This window comes from Coffea arabica, chromosome 8e (assembly GCF_036785885.1).
Source record: "Coffea arabica cultivar ET-39 chromosome 8e, Coffea Arabica ET-39 HiFi, whole genome shotgun sequence".
Lineage (NCBI taxonomy): Eukaryota > Viridiplantae > Streptophyta > Magnoliopsida > Gentianales > Rubiaceae > Coffea > Coffea arabica.
Window position 1 is genome coordinate 42,306,313 of NC_092324.1, and position 10,219 is coordinate 42,316,531.

At 36.1% G+C, this 10,219-nt stretch overlaps 2 long non-coding RNA genes across 2 annotated transcripts; one reads left to right on the plus strand and one right to left on the minus strand.

Moving 5' to 3' along the window:
- The first annotated feature begins 1,056 nt into the window (after window positions 1–1,056).
- On the plus strand, window positions 1,057–5,997 carry LOC140012944 (uncharacterized). The gene is made up of 3 exons (XR_011819955.1): window positions 1,057–1,605; window positions 2,797–5,758; window positions 5,852–5,997. It is a non-coding gene; the product is annotated as an uncharacterized lncRNA (long non-coding RNA).
- A 2,497-nt stretch (window positions 5,998–8,494) lies between these two features.
- LOC113704414 (uncharacterized) lies at window positions 8,495–9,667 on the minus strand. The gene is made up of 2 exons (XR_003451714.2): window positions 9,385–9,667; window positions 8,495–8,833 (listed from the first exon to the last, which is right to left on the minus strand). It is a non-coding gene; the product is annotated as an uncharacterized lncRNA (long non-coding RNA).
- Window positions 9,668–10,219: the final 552 nt, after the last annotated feature.

Sequence of the window (10,219 nt, forward strand, 5' to 3'; positions counted from 1 at the left end):
TATTGTCACGTTTGTACTTGTTTAGTTTCCTTGTTGCTCCTTCGTTATTATTTTTTTTTGGTGCCAAAACAGCAACATATAAAAGGTCACAAACTGAAGCAACTACCCAAAAAAAAAAAAAAAAAAAAAATAGTAGAGCAACTGCAAAGCAGCCAAGATGAGAAGTTTTCCTTCCACAAAGCTATAGGCTAAAACTCCGTTGTAAACCAATTATGTTAGCAACCAATAAACAAAATCCGTTGTATAAGTTTACGACGGATTACGGATTTTGTTTATTGATTGCTAACATAATTTTTTTTCCTAATAAAAGAAAAATAGCATAAAATTCGTTGGTAAACTTACAACAGATAATCGTTTACAACGGATTTTGTTTATTGGTTGCTAAAATAATTGTTTTTTTTCTCCTAATAAAAGAAAAATAACATTCATCAAAATCTAATCTTAGTTGTCTAATGTCTATTACAACTGTGCCAATTAAGACATTATCATCTTCTATAGAATCATTAATTATGTCAACCACCGACCCCTTGCTTCCCACCCCTTTCACATGCTATCAAAATTTATTTAGTAACACAATAAGGCATATGATGTGCATGTGCCCTGTATATTTATTTTACATGTTTTGTTTTTTTGATAAAAATGTATATTAAGATTTATATTTTGTATATAAACTTTTATATACTTTTACGTACAAATTATAAAGTTTGCAAATCTTCCAATTGTCTTCATTTAGTCAAAGAGACAGCCTTATCCTTATTTTACATTTTTTTTAGAATTTTTTTAATTTTTTGATCTTTTCCTAATTTTCTATAATTTTTATAAAACTTTGTTTATTTTTATATCATATTAATATATTTCTGAGATTTAATAAAACATTATGGACCAATTCGGTCAATGAAAAATAATTTAAAAATTGCATTTGTTTAGATCAATACACTATGGACTAATTTAATTAAAATTAAATAGTTTGGGGACTAAATTTATTTTGGTCGAAATATTGAGCACCACTTTGGTGAAAAAAAAATCCCAAATTTTGAATAATACTAGAAGGGCCCTTTTTTCCGTATTCTATACCGGCCTAAAAGTATCGGAGGAAAACGTCGTCGTGTCTTGCCTTTCCAATTAATCCATGAAAATCCGCCTTGAGCTCGATTCTCCCGACAATGGCGGCCTCGAGTGAACCCAACTCAACAGAAGACATCTTCGACTCCTCACTGAATCTAGAAGAAACCCACCTCAAAGAAGGCTACAACGAGGGCTACGCCGACGGTTTAGTCCCCGGCAAGGAGGAGGGCCGGCAAGTGGGCTTAAAAACCGGGTTCGAAGTCGGCGAAGAGTTGGGATTTTACAGGGGTTGTATTGATGTATGGAACTCCGCTATTCGGGTCGATTCGAATTGCTTTTCGTCTCGGGTCGTGAGAAGCATCAAACAAATGGAGGAGTTGCTGAACAAGTACCCGATTTCCAACCCGGAAGATGAGTCGGTTAGCGATGTTATGGACTCTTTGAGGTTGAAGTTTCGGGCTATTTGTGCCACCTTGAATGTGAAGTTGGAGTATAATGGCTATCCCAAATCTTCTGATGGTGGAAATATCCAATTTTGAGGTTAATTTTTGCCCCTTTTTTTAGAATTTTATGTCAAATCTTTTGCTTTCCTTCTTTCCCCCCCTATATTTTCATAAGTATTGATCTGATGGCTTAATTGGATTGGCTAATTGGGATTCTTTTGCTGTATTATATCGATTATGGACATATCTTTGCTACAATTGGAAACCAGATTTTTGGATTTTCTTGGGATTTAAAGCTCTTTTTGGTTTTTTGTGGTTGATTAACTGGTTGGGTTCAGAATAGTTTCTAGTTTAAGACTTTTATTGTCTAAATTCTGTTATGGTAATTACAGATTAGTTGTTATTTTATAGATATTTTAGGGAAAATAATCAGAAATTTTTAATAAAGAAAGGTACCATTCATGTATGAAAATGTACCCAGTTCTGTACATAATGTAATTAAATAGATAAAAATTATGCCCTCTTCAATATATATCTTAAATGGCGTGCCCTTTCCACCAATTTTCCCTTTTTTTCCGTCATAATTCATTATACTTGTGGGGCTGGTAGCCTCAGATGAGCGACAAATAGAATGCCTTCTGCAGAGGATTTAGCTGTAATCTTGCGAAGAAGCTATATGATTGACTATGCTAGCAAATATGCAGTGGAAAGAGGGGAAAGAAGAAGACATGAATATTAACTAGTGAAAATGTAGTTGGTGTGTGTAATAGATAATCTATTGAGGTGACAGTTATACCAAACTGGCAAGACTGTAAATCCATATCTGAAATTTGAGATTTTGGTAAATAGTACTAGGAGTAATTTTCTAAGCAAGAGGAATTCAGAAGTCTTTGAGATTTATGGAATTGAGTGTATCAGAAAATTGAGATTGTGGTGAACAGAACTAGGAGTAATTATTTGATCTGGAGAACTCAGAATGTCTTTGAGATTTATAAAATTGTCAGCAGACTTGGAGCCATATGTTAGCCTGGCTGTTGTGGTGCATACTATAATTTTTGCATGTCTATAAGCTGAAATTTTGACTCTGCTGTCAGCTGATTCACTTTTTCTAGATTTTATTTGCACTTTGAGAATTTAGGTTTCAGATTCATTATGTATAGCCATTTAGGTAACATGTAAAGATGATTACTTTCTTACGTAGAGAAAGCACATATACCTTTTCTTAGCTCTTTTTTTTTTTTTTAATTTTATTTTTGGAACTGAGTAAACATCTTTGTTTTGTGTCTAGGTTGAAGAAAAGGAACTTGGTCACTTTGTGGTGCAGGGGAAGAAGGAAAGTGTTTTCAAGTGCGTTGGCTTGAGATCCGAGCTGACTCTACACTTTTCTTTGTGAAAGAAAGGTTTCATTTTCACTCATGCCTTGAGGATGGAGGGTGGAGACAAAAGGTTGATAAATGACTGTAAGACTGTGATGCAAAAGATTGTTGGTGGAGTGCTTGCTGATAACAGTCATTAACTTGTCTGTGTTTTGGGCAGGTTTATAGCAATTGAGCCAACAATTAATTCTTTAAAGTAGAGCTCTATGTCGGAGAAATTTTTATGCTTGTCTTAGCCCTCATCAGCTTCTCCTGGCTTCATGAAAGCATATTGTCTTGTAGTTTACATAAAATTTATATTACAATTGGAGCTAGTGATGCATCATCAAGGGCTTCCGAGGCTGTTCTTTCTGGACTCTGTACAAAGACTGAAGTGTTGGAAAGCTTCTAAAATGCACCTATCTTTAGCTGACATGATCGACAAGGCTGTTGGATACCTATTGTCAGATGAAATTTCGTGCAATTCTTTATATAGTGTCCTATTTCTTGAATTGCATGAAGCCTAGGCAGATTTCACATGCAAAAAGGATAATCCCCCAGTTTGATATTTTGGTTGAAACTTAAAAGTAGATGAACATACAAGAAAACCATGCAGGCATAGATCAAGTCTTCTAGCAATCAGGAATGATGCTGCTGAATTAGATTATTCAGCACTGCTAAAAATGGGATATCTCACGAGTAGGCAGGTGATTTGTGTGGATATACTTGGTTGAATTCTCATCCTGGCTTTGGCAATTGCCAAGGCTGCCTGGTGAAATTGTTGATTAATTTGCAATGAGCAGCTAGTTATACATGAGACGTGGACAACCCTTTTTGCTTAATATGTAGGGAAAGCAAATATTGGTTTCTTTGACTTTCTTTATTCCTTAGTCACAATGATAGGTTTCCCCTTGCCAAAAGTTGCCTCCCACCCCAACTGACTGGCCAGGGGATCGATCCCTTGATCAGTCAGCGAGAAACTTTCAGCCAAAAGAAGGTTGCGAGAAGGCCATTGCCTTTTCTATCAATGAGGTTGGGAAAAGATAGTATTGAAATTTCCACATATTATCCATGTAATACATACATCCATATATATATATATATATATATTGTAATAATTGATTAGTACAATTGATTAGATGATGGACAAAATATAAAAATTTTAATACAGTCTATCTATGAACAAAGAGAAGAATTTGAACTATAATAATAACAAGTTAGTGCAATTCTTGCATACATTTCAGTATAACTGATTTTCACAATCAAGACTTGAGGTTTACATGGTCATACTCCTTGACCCGAAATTTTGACCAATAAAGGGGTTTTTTTTTAATGTTCTGCTTCTGCCAATAATACTACGAGACATTTGTTCGATTCTTCTGAACTTTTCAATTTGAATATGTATCATTTTGATCCCTAATTTTGCTGCTGATAGACATAATAGTAAGGTAAATTTGAAATCTGTGGTTTAACTCTCAAACCATTCTTTTTCCTTTATCATGGTTTGTAATCTCTCTTTATAAATAAAAAAAAAATCTTTTCTTGCCCAAAATTTTTTTTAAAAAAAGGAAATCAGTCTTTATGTTACATATAGAAAATGTGTACTACTCGAGAAAAAAAAATAATGATCATAGAAAATTCAAAAAGGTATACATGAATGTAAAGTAAAACTAGTGGCTTCCTAAAGTACTGCCAAAAGGGTAATTCAACTTTCATCCTGCTCTAAGAAAATAGGCAAAAAAATAATAAAAAGAAAATAACTATAGAAATTCTAAAATATCTCTGTGAAATTCTAATTTCTTGATTATTGGCAAAAACTTGGCACTATCCAATATGTCTAATGTGTTGTGCGGACATGGCTGTGCCTGAGTTTTAACTACGTGTCCTTCCTGTTAAATGACATCTTTCTATGGCACCGAGTTAATCGCACCATGTAGGATTTAATACATAAATAATACATAAAGCATGCATGGGTTAATGGGCTGTGTATGAGGAAATGCAGATGATGTCCACCGGAGCAGGCGCCGTGCTTCAAAATCCTTATGCATTACAAGCTGGATATCAGGGGGTGCAGGTGCCCCAATTCCCCTCCCAATTTATGCCAATGAGGCCAGCCGGTGTTGGAATGGGAATGCATGGCTTTTCTTCTTCAACTGCACTACCTGGGATGTCATTTCCCTTGGCCAGTCCTTGTCAATCAACCCTAGCAGCCTCAGGATTGGGCATGGTTGGTCCAACGCCTCAGATGCACTTGCCACTGAATCCTTTCCAACCATTGCCCTCAGCAGATTCTGGTTCCCCTTTGATGGCTGCACAAACATCTTGTACAAGCTTACCTTCAACCTTAGTTTGTACAACTCAAGCAGAAACTAGTTCACTGAGTGTGCCAAGAGCGGCTCAAGTGCCTCTGACGGATCAGGTTCTTTCTTTTCTACTTCTCTGTTGGACCTCCAGATCATTCATTCCGATTACATGCTCCAATCTATGAAAATTATGCTCAGTTAATGCAGATTTGTAAGTTTCTTCCATTGCACCTATCTATTGGAGTTCATATAAGTGGATATGTTTGTCATGTCCTGCATATCTTGAATTTACAGCATTTTAGCTTGAGTTCATTTAGGCTCTTATCAGAATGACCATTTGTTAAACTGCATATTTTGCATGTGCAAGAGGTTACTGTATTGAAGATATTTATCTGTAGCTGTGAAAGACAAAAGTTTCAAGCGTTATGTGACTATGCAAATCTTAGGGGCCGATCGCAAGTGGTTTAACTTCAATAGTTCTGCCAAGTCAAATTATAACTCCTGCTTCCTCATCAAGTACCAGTCCAGCAGTCCAGTAGATGAGGTTCCATTGCATCCCGGAGGAAAGCATCGATAGTGGCTCTAGCCAGAGGTAGGTTCTTTCTCATGTCTGATGTATATCAGATATTTACTATATGGTTTGTTAGATGAATTAGTTGAGTGGTAAATTGCTTTGACATACCAGGATTTGAGTTGAGGCCAAAGATGGTAGCGAGAGTTGTTTACAGTTTCAGGAGCAACAGGGAGTTCATTCTTTTCAGCCTTACCGTTTCATCCATTCTTGGTCTACAACAACACTGTTGCAGATCATGGCTAAGGTCTTGCAAGAAATGAAGTAATAGAACAGTTATTACCTCATCTTGGTTTATTACTGCAGTTGAATCACATAATCTGTGGTGCAAAAGCACTTGGTTTCTCAACTTTTCTGTACATTCGCGATTCTCTTAATTTGTTCTTGGTCTATGGTTTCTCCTGAGTTCAGCTGCGAGCAAGTACTGAAGCATTTGGGTTCAAAAGGAAAACCTTTTGAGAAATTTACCTCTGAATTGTATGCCTGATTCATCATGCCTTTCCATTTTTTCTGTTTCCCTTCTTATCTTCATTTTCCTCAACTTTTCTGGACTAATGCACTGGAACAATCTGGTTGCAGGACTGAATACACCAGATGTTCGTTCAACAAACCCTGCGTTTCCTGCAAAGGCCTAATCACATTCTTCAAGGATGAGAACAATGAAGTTACAAATCTAACCTCTTTTATGAATTGTCTATAATTCAACAGTTAATGGAGGGATAGGATCTAAGATAATAATTTACAAGGACGAAAAAAAAAAAAATCTAAGAGTAATATTAATGTGGCAAGAAATAAAGGAAAGTTGGTATCGCTCCTATGTCCATTCCGAGAATATCAGAACTTTGTTACTGTTGCGTCATGCAACAGGTAAAAGGTCCATTTGACGGCTTCAAGTCTCAAAGTCTAAATTACAGCAATCCATATTTCAAAATATTCCATCATTTTTCAACAAAGTGCTCTTTCCCCTAATCTGTAGAACACAGATTTGATCATATTTATTGACCTTACACTAAGCTGCAGAAGTGGCAGGTACAAAATTCAACACATTCTGCAGACATTAGCACTTCTGACAATTCCAAAGGTTTATCAGCGTAATTAACGCTCTACTCAAATTCAATAGAGACAGAGATCAAGAACTTTGGTGGAAATACATTTCTCCATTATTGAAGAATAGTACATAATCACTCAACAAGAATTAACACAGCTACATTTATGCTAGTATATGACTTCTACTTGTATTAAAGGTATATGACTTCTACAAAATGAAGCACTGCAGGCTTACAACCACCTTTTCCCTGTGAAGTATATGGAATTTTGACAGTTACAATTCCAGCATATGCCTCAACAATCATAGATCCTTCACAGGAGTTGCTAGCATCTCCCACTAAAAGTGTCAGAGCACAGGTCTTGCCAATAATAGTTCTACCTACTTGACCAATGGCACTTTCTTTTCCAGCCACAAGTTCCGCAACCCTGCTGTTATGAGGTACTGAGAGATGAGCCGCATCGATGTATTTTACAGCTTTGAGGGATTCAATCATCCGACCAGGTAGAGGAGAGCGACCATCCTCAATATTTGGGGGCATAAGGACACCCCAACTTGTGTTGGGAAATATGTATGGACCCTCTTCAAAATCCCCATCTTCGACAAGTTGTCTGCTAGCAATAGAGAATTATGCAATGAATCAGTAACTGATAGTCAAAAAGCACATAGGCTATACTGCAAATGAAACCATTAATTTCTTGCAATGTACATTTATCACTTTGTCGTCCCAGATGATAATACTACTTTTTTTTTTTCCCCTTTTAGATGATAATACTTCAAAACTTGGATATCAACAAATTGAATGACAATTGAAGGCAAGGGGGCATAGTTGATTCAATCCATTGAATATGCAATTTCTGCACTCAATGACTCAAATCAGTGAAGGGGCAAGCTATTTGTGATGCACCTAGAAGGTCAGTTAATTCATCATATACACTTAAATCTTAGGGGTCCCCAATATAACTGTTGCCAGAAATATGGCCCTGGTTAATTTATTGTGACAATGATAGACATGGCCAGGGCTGGCGTCTGCCATTTGCAGCATAAATTAGCAGAATGTGCAGCATAAACTCTGGAGTTAGGCCCTACTAACTAAATTTAGTTTTGAAGGGTAAATATACAGAAGCATAAGAGTCCCAATTAGCCAATTCAATCAAGCCTCAGATCAACACCAGAAAAAATAGGAAAAAAAAAACAAGAATTTACATAAAGAACTACGTAAAAAAAGGCAAAAATTAACCTCAAAATTGGATATTTTCTCCATCAGAAGATTTGGGATAGCCATTATACTCCAACTTCACATTCAACGTGGCACAAATAGCCCGAAACTTCAACCTCAAAGAATCCATAACATCCCCAACGGACTCATCGTCCGGGTCGGATATTGGGTACTTGCTCAGCAACTCTTCCATTTGTTTGATGCTTCTTACGACCCGAGACGAAAAGCAATTTGAATCGACCTGAATAGCGGAGTTCCACACATCAATACAACCCTTGTAAAAGCCCAATTCTTCGCCGACTTCGAACCCGGTTTTTAAGCCCACTTGCCGGCCGTCTTCCTTCCCGGAGACTAAACCGTCGGCGAAGCCCTCCTTGCAGCCTTCTTTGACGTGGGTTTCTTCTAGATTCAGCGACGAGTAAAAAATGTCTTCTATTGAGTTGGGCTCAACCGAGGCTGCCATTGTTGTCGGAAGAATGGAGCTCGAGGCTGATTTTCGTGGATTAATTGGAAAGACAAGAGAAGAGCCGACCTCCCCTGAGGTTTTGCCTAATATCATTTAGCATGCACAAGCTGAAGCCAATCAGCTACCATACAAAGTTACAGACAAGTAAGCTAATATATAGTGTATCAAGCCTTATCCAAGGCAGGTTTATTAACTAATGTTCTAGGCTAATAGGCCTTGTCATCAACCTCCGCAGGTAGTCCGATTGATTCCATAACCTGATAATTACCAGCAGATCCTATGATCGATTTTTGTGTACAATCTTGTATCTTGGAACAAGACTCTACAAAATTTTCAGAGATTAGTCTGATCAAAGGCTGAAATATCCTATATAAAAAAAAATAGGCCTTGTCATCATATGAAGAGAATAGGTTCTATACTAGTTGTACCAGTGCATGCCAACAAAGTGGAGACAACAATGAATCTAAACACAACTCATTGATTTCAAACTCTAAAATGCCAAAGGCAAAAGTTTTTTGGGGGTTGGGGGGGCTTATATAACAGAGCACACACAATCACAGAAAATATTCATTTAACAAACCCTAGACCCAGAAAACAAGGGAAAGAAAGGAAAATAAATTTACAAAAGTACAAAAATATGGGAAAAGCTCAGTAAATATTTTCCAAGTAAGCAACAAAAAAATCGTTAGTTTTTTTAGATTAGATCACCAAAAATTCTACAAGAAATCCAAGAATACTAACTGCAGTCAAGTGAGAGTAAAAACTCGGATCTCAGTAAAATTAGTTAAATTACTCAGATCTCAGTAAAAGCCACACAAAAACCAAAACATAGAAATCACGCTACTCCACGAACTATCTCAAAAACCATTCCCACTCAAACCACAACAAAAACCGTGTATATTCAACGATTTTTTTACCTCAGAATTGCTGATAAAAACCCACATTTTCCCTCTCCTCTTCTTCCTACTTCACCACTGCCTTCTCTGCCAATAGTGGAGCAGAAAATCTTTGCTTTTTTTTTTTTTAATCTTTTCTACTTCTCAAACTGTAATACTACCTCATTTTTTTGAGAACGACGAAGAACAAGAAGAAGTAAAGAAGAAAGTGGAGAGTCTACAACATTGATGAGTCAGGCGTTCAACTTTTACCACCAAAAAAACACACACACGCGCACGCGCCACACAGTGAGAAAAATCTTTTATTTAGTTTGTTAGTGTCTTCAATTATTTTTTTCTTTTATTTGATGAAAGAAATAAAACTCAAGAACCAAACCCTGAAATAAATTGTTGAGATATATGCTATGTTTTCAGAACCGGACCGGATATCGACTCGGCCGAGGTCAGGGGTTAGGGGTCAATGGGTTCGACCGGGGGTCGATAGGGGTCGAACCGGATGACGTCATAAATAAAAATTATTTAAAAATTAAATTATTGTATATAAAATATCCAATAACATATTGATATTAATAAAGGTATATTTATATATATTTGATGTTTCAAATATATTTAACAAGAAAATACAAAGAAATTAGAACAATCAAGTAACAATTTATATTATTTAATAAACATTAACAAGTTTAGAATTAAAATTATGGATTTAATTGAAAAATAACATCAAATTTTAGGACAATATTTATAAAGTATGAAATATTTGAGGTATATTAATAAGTTTTCACAATTTAGGGGGTCAAAACATAATATTAAAAAAGTTTGAACTTTTTTTACAAAATCTCCTGTTGGACCGGTTTTTCCG